The sequence below is a fragment of the Danio rerio genome, chromosome 6 (assembly GCF_052040795.2).
Source record: "Danio rerio strain M-AB ecotype USA chromosome 6, GRCz13ab, whole genome shotgun sequence".
NCBI lineage: Eukaryota > Metazoa > Chordata > Actinopteri > Cypriniformes > Danionidae > Danio > Danio rerio.
Window position 1 is genome coordinate 33,386,623 of NC_141026.1, and position 15,407 is coordinate 33,402,029.

A 15,407-nucleotide genomic window follows, 5' to 3' on the forward strand; every position below is an offset into this window, starting at 1 on the left:
CAGGGCCAATGCTGACAAATTTCTCCTGGCTACTACATGCTGTGTGTGTTCCTAAGGTCCATGCAAAAGACACAACTGTTAGTTTGGCACAACACTGTTTTTTCTTTTTTTTTTCTTTTAGAGAAAACAGGCTAAATAAAACAAACAATCACATAATAAAACATTGTGCAAGATATTTTCTCAAACAAACACCCACAAGCTTTAATGAAAACATGATACCACTGTTTGTCTTGCTAAAGACCATTAAATATCTATATGCAGGAGGATTCTATCAATTCAAAACAGAACTGTTGTGAGACTTGGGAGAGGAAATTAGCAATTTCCCATTGTCAACTTATATGCAAATAACTTACTGTAAGCGGAACAAAACACTGCCGCTTGCTTTTAAAACCAACATAATTGCAGCCACAACCATGAAACTGCACAACATCAGCAGTTGTGTCTCTTCCTTCCACATGGCTTATCAGTCAGTCTGAATCCATTTCGTTTGCTGTCTAATCTGTTTGAACAACAAAAATCACTGACAGGAACATTCATCTTGTAATATTTTTTTCACCCTTTCAGATATTTCTGTGAATTCCTGTGAAAACATGAACGCACTGTCCAGTTAATTAACGTGGCACAAACCATCATTTCACAGTCAGTCAGTGCATTTAATCCACAGAAGTCAGTCAGTGCATTTAATCCACAGAAAGATGGATGGATGAATGGATGGATGGATGGATGGATGGATGGATGGATGGATGGATGGATGGATGGATGGATGGATGGATGGATGGATGGATGGATGGATGGATGGATGGATGGATGGATGGATGGATGGATGGATGGATGGATGGATGGATGGATGGATGGGTACTGTACTGTAGACAGACAGACAGACAGACAGACAGACAGACAGACAGACAGACAGACAGACAGACAGACAGACAGACAGACAGACAGACAGATAGATAGATAGATAGATAGATAGATAGATAGATAGATAGATAGATAGATAGATAGATAGATAGATAGATAGATAGACATGAGATCTATGGCAGATTCACGAAAACAAAAACTGCCAAAAAACATAGCTCCTTGGACGTATTTTGCTCTCTCAGGAAACGTATATAAGAGTACGTAATCAAAGTGAGCCTGGGTTGTAATTTCCTGTGTTAAATGTGAATAAACAGCTTGGAAATACTGGTGACTCTGTGCTGTAGCTGAGAAATTGAACAATGCTCTTTATCTCCATCTTCATGCAGATGCATTTGCAAACAGACACAGAACCAAACCCTACAATTAATGTCACCCTGACCCTCCTCTCAACAGCCCATGGCCAGGCTCACAATAGGAGTTCTTGGCAATAAGGAGGACCATGAGCGCTGCTGGCAGAGAGTAATGAGACGCACCTGCTGCTTATTACACCTTGTCACCACAGCAAAACCCCTTCATCTCAATGTCGACACCAGTTGGCCCAATAGTGGAAGGCGTCCTGCACTGACAAGACCCTAAACCTGCCCTTATGTCGCTTATACACTACAAGAATCGCTGTTATTTTTCACACTAAACAACTGTTTTGGGTATCATGAAGTTGCTGTGGTTTAAGCATTACATGATGCATCAACTAATGGGGGTCATACAATAGCTCACTCAGAACCCCCAATAACTCCCCAATAAATGTAAGATCGTGTGTGAGTATTCTGGTGAAAGACAGAAATTCCTCCAAATAGTGTTATTCAGGTTGTGTGTGCACTGATTTGCAGTGGAAAAAGAAATACAGAAGAATATGTATGATAAAATGGCTTTGGGGATGACTGAAATTGCCCTAGCTTTTATTTGGTAATTTAGAAAACAGAAAGAAAATATTGGGTAAGGGATTAACACCTTTGGTTTTAATGAACTTGCGCTTTGATTTGTAATGCTAGTTATACATAACTTCATAACAACACATGCAGCACAACAGTGACATCATTTTTACACTAGCTAAAGGTTGTTTAACTGTACAACATAACTATACAGCAGGTCATAATGTGCTGCTTGCATAAACTACTAATTGCTTTTGTTTTTTGGAGAAGGGTGTTATTTATATTTACTATTTGCTAAATATTTCTTGAGCGTTAACAATGCATCAGCACTACTCTCTGAATACATGTTTGATGATTCTATTTACACTAGCTGATCTTGTAAATGAGCAATAATTTGCCTCAAATAATGGACTTTTAGTGGCAATCTCCAGAAAGCTGCCAGTGAAATATGTATTGCTATGTACAGACTACACATTATTATCCAAATTTTGGGACAATTCATTTACACAAGATGAAGAATTCATAAATCAGTTGTTTTATAGTGTCATGATAGACAACAACCAACGCCACATCTGGGACAATTCACAAGGTCTTCACAGCTAGGGTGCTTTTACACTTATGGTTCGATTAATTTGGTTTGATGCTTTTCACACCACACTGATTTATCTGATCGAAACAAACCAAAACACATTTGATTGGTGAACCTATACACTTTGAGAAGGAAACACAGATGCAGCTGGATAACATTTACATTTATAACTTTATGTACTGCAATATTCGTTTTGAGATTTTTTAGAATTCAGTTTTAGTCATATTTTAGGCCCCGTTTACACTAGTGCGTTTTAGTTTGAAAACGCATAAGTTTTGCTACGGTTACGCCATCCGTCCACACTACGCCGGAGTTCTCGAGCGCCGAAAACTGAGCTTTTTGAAAACGCTGGAAAGGCCATTTTCATTCTAAAACGCTGCTGCTCCGTCTCAGTGTGGATGGGGAAAGACGAAGACATCTGAAAACGGAGGCGGGGCTGCCGACGTTCGCCTATCTGATTGGGGCTTTTCCTCAATATTAAGTAGCCCACACACAGTTCAGTCTCGCATCCTCTTCTTGTAAGTTAAGACTTCGCAAGTTTGATCAAGGCTGCAGTCTCCCCCTTCTCAGTTTGATATGGAAAACATACCGAGGACACGCGTAAATCTTCAAAGGGAACAGTTTACTTTATAGCTTCATTCACATCACCTTGGCTACGTTGTTTCACTTTCTCAACAATAAAATGTAAACATGATTTAAGGAACTGCCTATTTTCTTTTTAATATTAGCAACTTAACAGACAGCAGAAATGTTGAGGCGTCGTGCTGCATATATGAGCGTCATCTTCACTGTGTGGATATTTATAACAACGGAGCCGATAACAACTGCCTCCTTTCAATTTCAGTGAAAATACGAAACGCACCCTCTCTTTTGCTGAATATCAGTTTTAATAATCGATAATTATAAAAGTATAACATACAATAAGTTTATACATTGTAGGAAATAAAGGCAAGCGATCCGTCAATGTACCTGGATTAATCATTAACTTATCTTTGCGCTTAACCAAAACATGATACCCGTGAACAAGTAACTTAATAGATTCCAATGACCAAAGTCAGGGAATTGGCCTATGTCGTAAGATAAAGACAACAACATGATTGAAATATCACGTTTAGCAAATATAGTGAGATTAGATCCAGCGGGAGATGCTTGATGAGCAGTCCGACAAGCAGAGCTCTCATCTGGGTAGAAATGCTGGAGCGCTTGCCCGAGAGAGTGTGTGGTCACGTGATGTGTGTTTTCAGCGTTTTGGTGTGGACGGAGAGTTGTTCAGAAACGCAGGGTAAAACGCAAGTGTGGACGCGGATCGTTTTCATTCTACAACGCCGTTTTAAAACTAAAACGCACTAGTGTAAACGGGGCCTTAGTCTTCGTTGTAGTTTTTTTTTTCAATTCATTGTAGTTTTAGTCTTGTTTTTCAAGAGTTCACACTTAGCTGATGATTGATAATAAAGCATATTTGGCATGCTGTCCTGGGAGAGAGCCTTGAGCTCAGAATGTCCTCGAGCTCAGGGCTCCCTCCCATTTGAGAGTTTTGATAACTTCCCTGGTTGTGAACATGCTGAGATATTTCTGGCTAAGAGTTGTCTTAAAGAGCCCATATTATGGGTTTTTGAAAATGCCCTTTCATGTAGTTTGTAACACAGTTCTAAGTGAAGTGAAGTATCCAGCTAAGGCTTAAATCTGTAAGAGTAGTGTTTAAAACAGTTGATTCATCTATAAAAGAGTCGACTCATAGTGCTTCAAATGAGTTGCCTTGATAACGAGTCATTAGGTGTTTCGCCATGATGGACTAACGAAACCAAGTTATTCACGTGCACGCGCAAACCCGGGAGATTTGAAACCTGCGGCCCCGCCCTCTAATCCAGACACACACACCCACAAACACACACACACAAACATGCCGGTCGATTGAAGTCACACTGCAGATGGATATTATTGAGTCTCTACCCAAAGATGAAACCTCAGCAGTATAGCCAAGCAGTTGGAAACTACTGGAAACTTCTGCAAACTACATGCTACAAAGAATACTTCATCGGCGTTTGTTAAAGGAAGGATCAGTAAAGAGTAACTTACTGATGGACATGTCAGGATGGGTTTCTTCCTCCATTTCTCAAGTGTAAGTATGTGCGATTAAAGTTGTTGCCTCGTTTACTCTAGCTTGCAAATGTATTTAGTTGTGATTTGTTACTTGTGTACTGTATGAGGTTAACTCGCTATATTCTCATATCGTGTGCAAAGCCACGTTAAAAACGTGACGCGAGCTGCTTTGTTTACGGAGCTCCGTGGAGGAGGGTTGTGTGTGTGTGTGTGTGTGTGTGTGTGTGTGTGTGTGTGTGTGTGTGTGTGTGTGTGTGTGTGTGTGTGTGCGTGTGCACGCGCTGTTGTCCGGAGGTGTGTGTGTGTGCGTTCGCGTTGTCGTCCGGAGGAGGGTTAAGTGTTTGTGTGTGTGTGTGTGTGTGTGTGTGTGTGTGTGTGTGTGTGTGTGTGTGTGTGTGTGTGTGTGTGTGTGTGTGTGTGTGTGTGTGTGTGTGTGTGTGTGTGTGAAAAGAGCAGAGTGAGATAGAAGATCACCTCAACAGTTTTTGGAGTTTTTGCTCAATAAAATAGTTAGTCGTCTGTATTTTCAAGTCCATAGTCTGTATTTACATTGACCCACTGGCAGCAGATTAACTTAAGGAGGGGTTTGGGAACAAATGAATCACTGGACGATTCATACGGGAGTCGCTGGAATAATTAGGTAAAAATAAATGCAGATTATAAGACCATGAAAGTGTTTTTTGACCTTGCATGCATATTAGACTATTGTTGGAGACCCTTACAACCAAGATATGACCCTATTTCATGTATAATATTGGCTCTTTAAAATGCTATTTTTCAGTAGTTAATTTACTTATGGTGTATGTCTTTGGATGGTGTGAGGAAACCGGGAAAACCCAATGGAAACCCACGCGAACACGAGGAGAACATGCAAACTCTACACAGAAACGCCAACCGGCCTGGTGAGGGAACCAGCTGCGTACTTACTGTGAGGCAACAGTGCTGACCTCTGGGCCACCCTGCCACCCTATCAGAGAAAGGGGGAGTAGGGGTGGAAAGGGGGATTCTTCAAGATCAAGATGACTGGAATGGAAAACTCTAGTTTTTTATAGTGTGTCAGCATTCTTCTTAGTGGTGCAATATATGGAGCTGATGCAATACCAGCAGAGTTCAAACATAAGCACGTGATCCTCTTGAAATTAGTTTATAAATAAACCACTTTCTACTCTAGATTTACTTGACTAATATCTAATGTGGGAAAAAAATTAATTTATTTTTATTACTTTTGTGTCTTTATTTTTTTATTATAAAAAAATTGTTCAGACTAACAACGGATTAATCAATCTTTCTCTTATGTATGAGATCCCACATTGACCTGACGCACTTCCTCTTTTCTACTGTGCTGCATACTTTTAGAAGGAACATGCTGACAAGATGGAAATAGCAGAATAACTATGGAGGCTTTTGTTTAATACAAAGTCTAGACATGTCACAAGTTGTCATGATGCTTGTAGAAGTTGTGAAATATATTAAAGATACATGTAATTGTTCAGTTCTGGTATGCAGGGAAGAGTTGCAGAAAGAGGAAGTATGTCTGGGGTACAAGTGCCAAAGGACTGCAGAATGACTGATATGTGACGATACACCAAACTCAACCTGTTAATATCAGTTGTGTATATATGCTGGAGTCAGTGTGTTGTCATGTGTGTTAGTTGCGAACCTCTTGAATGTAATTCTTATATTGCATTGGGGTAACGTAATCCAGAACTCTGTCATCGAATTATTCATTTGTATCTAATAAATTAGTAATATTTTTGGCATTGAAGAAAACCCTCTCCAGACCTTTTCTCATTGAACACGCATGGAATTATGTTGAATTTCCAACACAAACCAGTTTAGTTAAATTATAATATACTCAATACACATATCTCTAAATTTTCTAAGCTCATTATAAATTCATGGAGCAGTGTGTTGTGCTTAATAAATTTTTTTATACCTGCTCTTATCCTCCTTCACACATTGACATTTTTTGGACATTTATTCAGAAATGCAGTAAATGATTGCTTATGTCCTACCTGGTAGATCAGTACAGGCTACAGTACAAAACCTCGCTGACACATACAGTAGGATATTCTTTATAACTGGATCTTTTAACAAATCGTTCCCTCCATTTTTTGTTTCGTCTTTATTCATTAATGATAATGTCAGTACATGTCTATCATTTTTTGTTATTTAAAACTGATTTAATTTAGTTTTCATCTAGTCTCTATCAGTGAAAAAAACGTCTAACAAATAATATGACAAACATTATTCGTCATCAAAATGAACACTTCTAGATTAAAGCTGGAAGAGCATCCGCCACATTAAAACGTATACCAGAGTGATTGGTGGTTCATTCAGCTGTGGCAACCCCTGATAAATGGGACTAAGCCAAAGCTACATGAATGAATAAATGAATGAATGAAAATGAACACAGTGCACATGTTGAAGGCAGTGGTTGCTAAAGGACTGTCAACAAATGGATTCGTTCAAGTGAACTGGCTTGGTTCAAGTTCAGAACACAAAGTGTTAAAGCACCCTAAGACCTGCATGTTTACTTTCTTTCTGAATCTTTCCTTTTCTTGTCCACGAAAAAAAGCATGAATGTAGGGGTCAAAAATGCTATATTTGACACAGTGTATGAAAACAGAATAAATTATTTTATAGTCCAAACCCAGCATAAGGTTCATCAGTCTGTCGGCACAAGGCAGCATCTATAATGCCAACTCTGACTGTGCATGAAGGGCCTGTCCTTGAGGTCCAATACAGCACAATATAACTGGGAGGCCACTTAACCGCTGACCACCTGGCTCTCTTACTCTTAATCGACTATGCATCCCTCCTCTCCAGCATATTGGATGTCAATATACCCAACTTTTGTTTAAACCTTTAAAGCCGCCCTCAGGAGTTTTTCTTTCTTCAAACTTACCCTTTTGGCCAAATAAAAGACTCTCTGAGGCATGAAACTGTGTCTGTCTACAATACAGCAATACAATCAGCAAGAAACTAATCCGTATTTGAAGAATAAAGAGATTTATTAAGCGTTCTAGATGTTTTTTCCTCCCAACAACAGACTGAAGCAATGAAATGTATGGTTTTCATTAGCCAAAGTAAACGAACAATCAGGAAGATTGATTACAACTGCCATGTGCTGAAATCTAACAGATGAGGTAGCGTGTAGGTTTTGCACCAACAATTATACATGAGGAATCATAGCACACAGTGCAAACTACAAGAAAAGCCCTTGGGTATCTGCTCAGGAAGGCAACGCATGCAAACTCACCAAGTCGGTTGCAAATACACAGACGCACATGCTCACAAAACACATTCAGCTGAGTGGGAGGGCAATCCCCCACACTCACACATAAGAAAATACACATATTACTGCAAGCCAAGCAGTGAATGTGTTATTCCAGTATGAAATTCATCAGGCAAACCTTTTATCCTGTGTCACTGAGAGTCCATCTGTTCAACCAAGGTCTGATTGATTGACCATGAGATGATGGCAGCAAACATGCTTGTCCCAACAGGGCATGTAATTACGAGGAAAGCCTTAGAATAGGAGAATGGCCAAGTAGCATTAGGAGGGCAAACTAAATCTCATATGATCTCTCTCATATACACTTATATAGACGTTTGGAAAAGATGTAGAGGGATATATATATATGGAGTGTATCAGTTATCTTAAATGGTGAATGTGATTGAAAATTGGATCTAAAACAGCTCCCTGAGGAACACTTTGTATAGATGCATTGACAAAATGTATTTGGTAATTCCGCTACATTTCTACTTGAGAAACTACTTTAATACTGCTGAACCGAATGACTTTTTTTATTATGAGCAGTAGTTGTGTAACTATCCTATATGTCAATAATACGGATGTTCTCACTTACTGTGTTGAAATGCACTGACAACAATGCATGTATGTGACCTACATGTCACAGGATGGAAGGACGACTGAAGGAGAGTTATTCAAGACACAAGCAGCCCAATGTGGTCATAATTGGAAACCGCACACCAATTTACAACAGAGAAAACAAAGCTGGAAATATAATGTGGTTGTTTGGAGATATATATTACGGGTATTTCCCAAGGCTCTCTGCCTTGCCAGCTGACAGCACTTCAGTCTGCTGTTGTTGGCTGAACAGTGACGACTTTAAACAAAAAATTCCTGTTTAAGCAAGTGCTTACTTCTTTCTGATATCATCACCTATTTTAATGCACGGATAATTACACAGACTGTAAACAAACATTTTGCATGGACGAGTAAGTCAAACTGAAAATGAGTACAGCCGGATAATGTGCACAGAACAGATTAACAGACAAATCTAACGAATAACATTTCAAGTGCATCAGATTAATTCTTTAGGAAATAAGTATATAAATTTAAAAATACATTTTAATTAGATGTCTTCATACGAAAGGGTCATTTTCCTCCTGTTAAACAGTCATTTAACTATCCAAGCGTGCAGTTTCTAAATGGTGATCTTCTTTTCAAATCTATTTACTCTGGCACTTGCTGTATGTTCTTGCACTTTAGTTGCATAATAAAGCTCATGCTTAATATAATAAAGTACAGAGGATTGCACTGAATATCTTAAAATGCTTTAAAAGAGTCCCTTTCTGTTTTATAATGGTCTGTCACATGAACAAGACTGCTAATTATCAGCACGGCTGTCAAGGGGTTGCACACTGGATGAAAAGCACCATGCCATGTCCTTGCAGTTAATGTACATTATGGCTTCACTAAAAGGTTGTGTCTTGTGCATCTTTTAGAAAAACATTTGTCATTCTGTGGATTCAATAAAGTCTAAATGCTTCATATTAAGAGTTTTTACTACTGTTTGTTTTCTTTATTTTTATTTTTTGCTATACTTTCGTTTTTGCAATGCACATTGATTGCAATCAAAACCACTCATTCTTCATTCTTGAAGTAAACTTTTGCCTGTCTTATGATTGGAATAAATGTTTTGACTTGCTATCTTAAACTGAAATTGTCACATCTGATGTGCATATTGGATTGGAATCTTCAGTATTTTACAGTTCAATCTCGCTATCATCCCGTAAAGGTATTTTCCTGTATTTCTCCTGTATTTTCAAACTTTCTATGAAGGGTGGCAATAAACATTAAAAAGTCGATCCTCCCTTTACGCAACCCATATCGCCAAACGACCAGGGGACACGCCTTGCTCTTAAATGTGAGTCTGTTCCGTGCTTTTGTTTTATTTAGGCATGAAAACACTTTAAAATAAATATAAAAATGGAGACATTACCCTTCTTTTCATTACAGGTGCTGTCGCCCCTTCTATGCAATCTTCAAAACAGTCATATAGTAGTGCGTGACTGTCAGCTGACGTGCTCCATAGTGATAAAGTAGACGCTGTTTCCCAAACGCATTCTGTACACGCGATTTGAAGAGGAGCGAAAGTCTGGGTTTGAACAGACATATACACATAGTTAATAATAATAACTTCTAAAGATGTTGATCCTGGTGGATTTTTTTTAAACAAAACTAATTTTGTCCTAAATGAGCCTAAAAAGTTAGGAAAGCAATCGAATTCTTTCATCATAATGCTAGATGTGTGCATTTTTAAAGTGACGCCAGTTAATGTAATCAAATGAAAAATCTAAATAAATGAGATTCATTCGATGCTCTTTCATGAGAATGTATAAGTTTTACAGTGAAGAAAAGATTAATGAGATTTGATAACTAGATTCTATTTTTTTATAATAGCTATTAATTTTAATAAACTAAACGGTTTGCTAATTTATTAGTTGCTAATGTATACTATGTATTTTTTCTTTGGTAAATAATAATAATAAAACATGCGACTGACCGTTTAACTGTTTATTTACAATGAAACAGCTCCAGGTGAACATATTTGGGGAATCTTTTTGGATTTCATGGTGGGCATTATTTTCACATCCCAATGTTGACAGTTATGGATGTGCAATACAGATGTCTCAGCCAGTGCATGTCATCAGGTCATACTGATATTAAGCAAATCCAAATGACAGTGATATTGTTTATGCAACAGTTCAACAATTAATAAATGATAAGTTAATGGCAAATAATAGTAGTTATGCTTCAGAGTTATGTTTTAAGTTAGCTGGTGAACTATTTGTACCACAGGCAGGGGCGGACTTTGGCGGGCCCAACGCAATTCAAGGTATGTGTGTGTGTGTGTGTGTGTGTGTGTGTGTGTGTGTGTGTGTGTGTGTGTGTGTGTGTGTGTGGTTTTTGGTGAATAATTTGCATGTTCAAGTACCTTAAGTTCACAAACCAACCATGTACAGTTAATTGGCCATGTTTGTGATCAAATTTTAATATTTGCATGTGCAGTACAGAAGGAACGTTCCAATTTTGAAAAAAAAGTAATAATGTTTAAGTCTCAACGGTTGTAGACAAATTTTACATCATATGATAGAAAATTCATAAAAGAGCTATATGATTAATATAGGCTTCTTGGCTTTGGGCCACGCAATTCCCTGGGGCCCTAAGCAGCTGCTTACCTCACTTATTGGTTAAGTCCGCCCCTGGCCACAGTGACATGATCGTTTCAATCAAATGACTAACGATACATATTCATAGTTTAATATACATAGTTTAATTTACTTTCACATTGCAAAATGAAGTAAATCGTTTCAGAGAGCTCAAATATTGTATTTGAGAAATATAGCCTTACTGAGTCTGGTTGTGTAAAATAGGCAACAGACATCTTTATATTGGTAAATCAATTGATATACCACTAATCGCATCACTGAATTTTTGGGCTATTTACAAATATTGTATGGCTGTCTTTTAAAACATTATCAGATAGGAGAAGACAACAGATTTGCATGCTTCTATGTGATTTAGGCATGTTTATTTACAGCAGGAGCTACTATACCCAGAAAGCATTTTTTTGTTTGTTTTTAAAAGATGTCTAATAGATGTCTAATAGATGTCTACACATAGTCATCTTGGCTAAAACAAGGCTAAATTTTGGCTGTCAGTGAAAATCTAATAGATGTCTAAGAATAGGCCAAAACTAGAATATAGTCATCAAATAAACAGGAATGGATGACTACACATATAAAGTCTGCCTAATCTGTCTGTTTGAGCTATTCCTAAATGAATAGATTTTGACTGTCAGCCCAAGTTCAGCCTTGCTTCAGCCAAGCTGAATAGTTTAGATGTATACTAGATCTCCTTTAAACACAATTGTTTGCTGGGTATGCACATGATACTGTAGCAGAATAGGTTACACCTGCTCTATCAACTTAAAGGTTCCACTATTCATCTCAACATTAAAAATCCATCTGTAAATCCATTCCGGCTTTTCCATGTCACACACACACACACACAAACACACACACATACTCGCTCCGAGTTATCGTGAAAGGGGAGAAACCCCGACTTCAGAAAACGCGCTCCTTTGTGACAGGAAAAAAAATCAACTCCGCTATGTTTCTTTAAAGAAATCACCGAAATACCCGTGGAATTAATTGCATATGGTTCTTTTTTTAATATAGGCTTGTCAAGAATCATTTACTTTAACTCCCCGCGTCATAGCTGCCATTCATTCTATAGTATATGAATTAACTCTTTTCAATCCGAGCTAACGCTTGGCTAAAAAAATACCACATTGTAACGCAGCTGTATCCATGGAAAAATAATCACGCTAGAAGAACGCTAAAAAGTACCCATTTAATCAATGATACTTTTTTAACATGATGTAAACTTGAGTAATTAATAAGATGCATCATATCTAGCAGGAAAAAAGCAACTGTATATCAGGACGTCCCTCAGCATCCCAGCTGAGAATTACACACTCCGATTTCAAAACCTTCCAGCCAAAAAATATATATAAACGCAGCAGAGTAAACAAAAGAACAAAAGCAGGAACAAGCACAAGACTCTCACCTCAAATTCGGATCCACTTTTTCGCACGTGGGAGACAAAAGAAGCACAAACGGATCCCGTTTTAAACTCGTGACCAAGAACACGAGTGCAGTGCTGTGTTTCTGTGTGTAAAACCCATAAGGTGGACCAGAACCGTCACTGAAGACCAAGCAGCATCTTTTGTCCCGCTATCGAAACCAGCTCCTCTTCTGTCCTTCAACACTAGCCGCTTTTAGACAGTCCGAACTGGTCCAGGAGCTCGCTGCACAAACGAGAACCCTCGGACTGCAACCAAAAAAAGATGCTGGGATTCGGTTTCGGTCTTGCTTTGGAAAGATGCGGGCGGTTTTGACGTGCGCCGGGCTCGCGCTTTCGTACTAGAGGCTGAGCGTTCAGCGCCTGTCAAAGCAGAGGAGGATCTCCAGTATGAGAGCGCTTATATACACTGAGACGTGGGATGCGTGTGATTAAGTCCCTGGATGGGAGGATGAATGCTCGGTTTACTGCACTTATTTTATATTCGTCTTCAGGCATTGGTGCAAACAGAACATTTGTCCGTTGCTGCGTGAGTCATTTATTGTAGCCTGATCAAAGCCGCGGTGAAGACTGAGGCTGGTTGTCACTTTTTTACGACAGTGAATGTTTTTTAGGGTGGGTTGTTTCTCGAAGTCCATTTTATTAAAGGTGCAAACGTTTAAATCTTAGCTGCAAAGAGGTATTTTAAACATTTTTATCTGACATTCTCAGGGAATATAGTAGACTATTAAAGAGATTTTCGGTGTCTCAAAATGGGATTTGTTGTGGCAATGGATACTCACAAAAGAGATGGAGGCATAGTTTTAAAACAATCCCTTTCAAAAAAAAAGAAGAAGAAGAATATTTAACATCAAATAGTGGTATACAAAATAAAAATTGTTATTAACCCTGAACACATTTGGTTTTGACCAAGTGTGCGTATATTTCTAAAAAAATGCAGTTTGTTAAGAGAATGAAACTTTGCATTCTTTAACAAGTGTTCAACGTCCTCACAACACTCATCAGTATATAATTATTTTGTTAAATAATTCATTTTCTTTATTATTCAGGGGTCGCCAAAACGGAATGAACCACAAACTATCCAGCACGTTTTATACAGGAGATGCCCTTCCAGCTGCAACCCATCACTGGGGAACACACATACACTAAGGACAATGTTAGCTTAGCCAATTCACCAACGGTACATGTCTTTAAACTTGTAGGAGAAAATGTGGCACCCAGAGGAACCCCACACGCATACAGGGAGAACATGTAAACTCCACACAGAAATGCAGACTGACCCAACAGAAGCTCGAACCAGAGACCTTCTTGCTGTGAGACGACAGTGCCACCTATTTTGATAAATTATAAATGTAAATCTTTAGCCCTTGCTCTATGTCACACTTTTAGGGCTGAACATTTTTGAAGAAGATATGTACATACTGTATACAGTTGAAGTCAGAATTATTAACCCCAGAATTATGTTGAACAGAGCAAGGAAATTTTCACAGTATGTCTAATATTTTTTATTATTTGATTTATTTTGGCTAGAATAAAATCGGTTTTTAATTTTTAATGACCATTTTAAGGTCAAAATTATTAGCCCTTTTAAGCTATATGTTTTTTTCAAACCATCGTTATACAATAACTTGCCTAATTACCCTAACCTGCCTAGTTAAAATAATTAACCTAGTTTAGTCTTTGAATGTCACTTTAAGCTATATAGAAGTGTCTTGAAAAAAATATTATTTACTGTCATCAAGGCAACGATAAAATAAATCAGTAATTAGAAATGAGTTATTAAAACTATTAAGTTGCGAATGTGTTGAATAAATCTCTCTGTTAAACAGAAATTGGGGGAAAAAACAAGGGGGCTAATACTTCTGACTTCAACTGTAAATATTGACAGAGATGTTAATGTAAGAATATTTTTTATTATTATTTATAAAAATGACATTTCTAACCGATGCTAAGATGCAAGAACTGAGACAGTTCTTGTGATTCACTTCCCCATGTGACAACTAGCTTTAGTTGATACTAAAAAATCATGTGAATGTTTCCAAGGGCTGGAATGAATCAACTTTTCAGAAATGGACACGCTGTTAAATATGTTCAAGCACACAGTGGTCAAATAGAGAACAATGCACCACATGATATAGAGAAGCTGTATCAGTTTTTGCAATTTGTACACTGAAAATAAAGTCTTTTGAACCCAGCTGTGGACATCACAAAATCCAATATTTTAAAATGCCTTACGAAATTAAAAGGCAGTTGTCATTCTGAAAGACACACATTAGGGATCCCTCTTGCCACACTGGTGGAACCAAATGACAAGTGTCATTTTAACAGGGATATTAATTCTCACTGGTACCCTTTTAAAGTCCACCCGTCTTATAACTGTCATTAAATTATACATCTTTTTTTGCATTGATTACAAGGTGGCAACACGGTGGCTCAGTGGTTAGCACTGTCGCATCACAGAAAGAAGGTGAATGGTTTGTATCCAGGCTGGATCAGACGGCATCTCTGTGTAGAGTTTGCATGTTCTTCCCGTGTTGGTGTGGGTTTTCTCCGGGTGCTCCAGTTTCCCCCACCATCCCAGGACATGCGCTACAGATCAACTGAAACTAAATAAAAAAACGAACTAAATTGGCCGTAGTGTATAAGTGTGAATGTGAGAGTGTATGGGTGTTTCCCAGTACTGGGTTGCTAGATAAATTGGCGGTTCATTCTGCTGTGGTATCTCCTGATGAATTAATAAATGAATTAATTAATGATTATAAGGCTTAAAACTGCAAACTAAACAGTTAAGCTAGCTGTTAACAGCAAACTAGCTGTTAAGCTGACAAAACTAATGTAAGTTTTATCGATTAATAAAATAACTTGACCACACTAGTGAAAGCCTCCACTTTATGCATTGTTTGTTGTCCAGTAAATGTCTGTTAAGTTCATTAATTCCATTAATTCTTCCAACATTCGTTCATTTTCTTTTCGCCTTAGTGCCTTTATTAATCTGGGGTCGCCACAGCAGAATAAACCGCCAACTTAT

At 38.0% G+C, this 15,407-nt stretch overlaps 2 protein-coding genes and 1 long non-coding RNA gene across 9 annotated transcripts in view; 1 reads left to right on the forward strand and 2 right to left on the reverse strand.

The window, feature by feature from the left end:
• Nucleotides 1–15,407, reverse strand: part of lepr (leptin receptor) — an 847,758-nt gene that overhangs the window by 705,103 nt on the left and 127,248 nt on the right. The window lies entirely within an intron of this gene.
• Nucleotides 1–15,407, reverse strand: part of pde4ba (phosphodiesterase 4B, cAMP-specific a) — a 338,467-nt gene that overhangs the window by 288,035 nt on the left and 35,025 nt on the right. For 2 of the 7 annotated variants that reach the window (XM_087257476.1, XM_087257480.1), the window contains exon 1: nucleotides 12,365–12,756. The exons of the other annotated variants lie outside the window; for them this stretch is intronic. The gene's annotated coding sequence lies outside the window, so the exon portion shown is untranslated. Of the gene's footprint in view, nucleotides 1–12,364; nucleotides 12,757–15,407 lie in introns of those variants that run through there. 7 annotated transcript variants of the gene reach the window in all.
• Nucleotides 121–8,319, forward strand: LOC147843546 (uncharacterized). The gene is made up of 3 exons (XR_015493787.1): nucleotides 121–2,610; nucleotides 3,747–3,861; nucleotides 3,910–8,319. It is a non-coding gene; the product is annotated as an uncharacterized LOC147843546 (long non-coding RNA).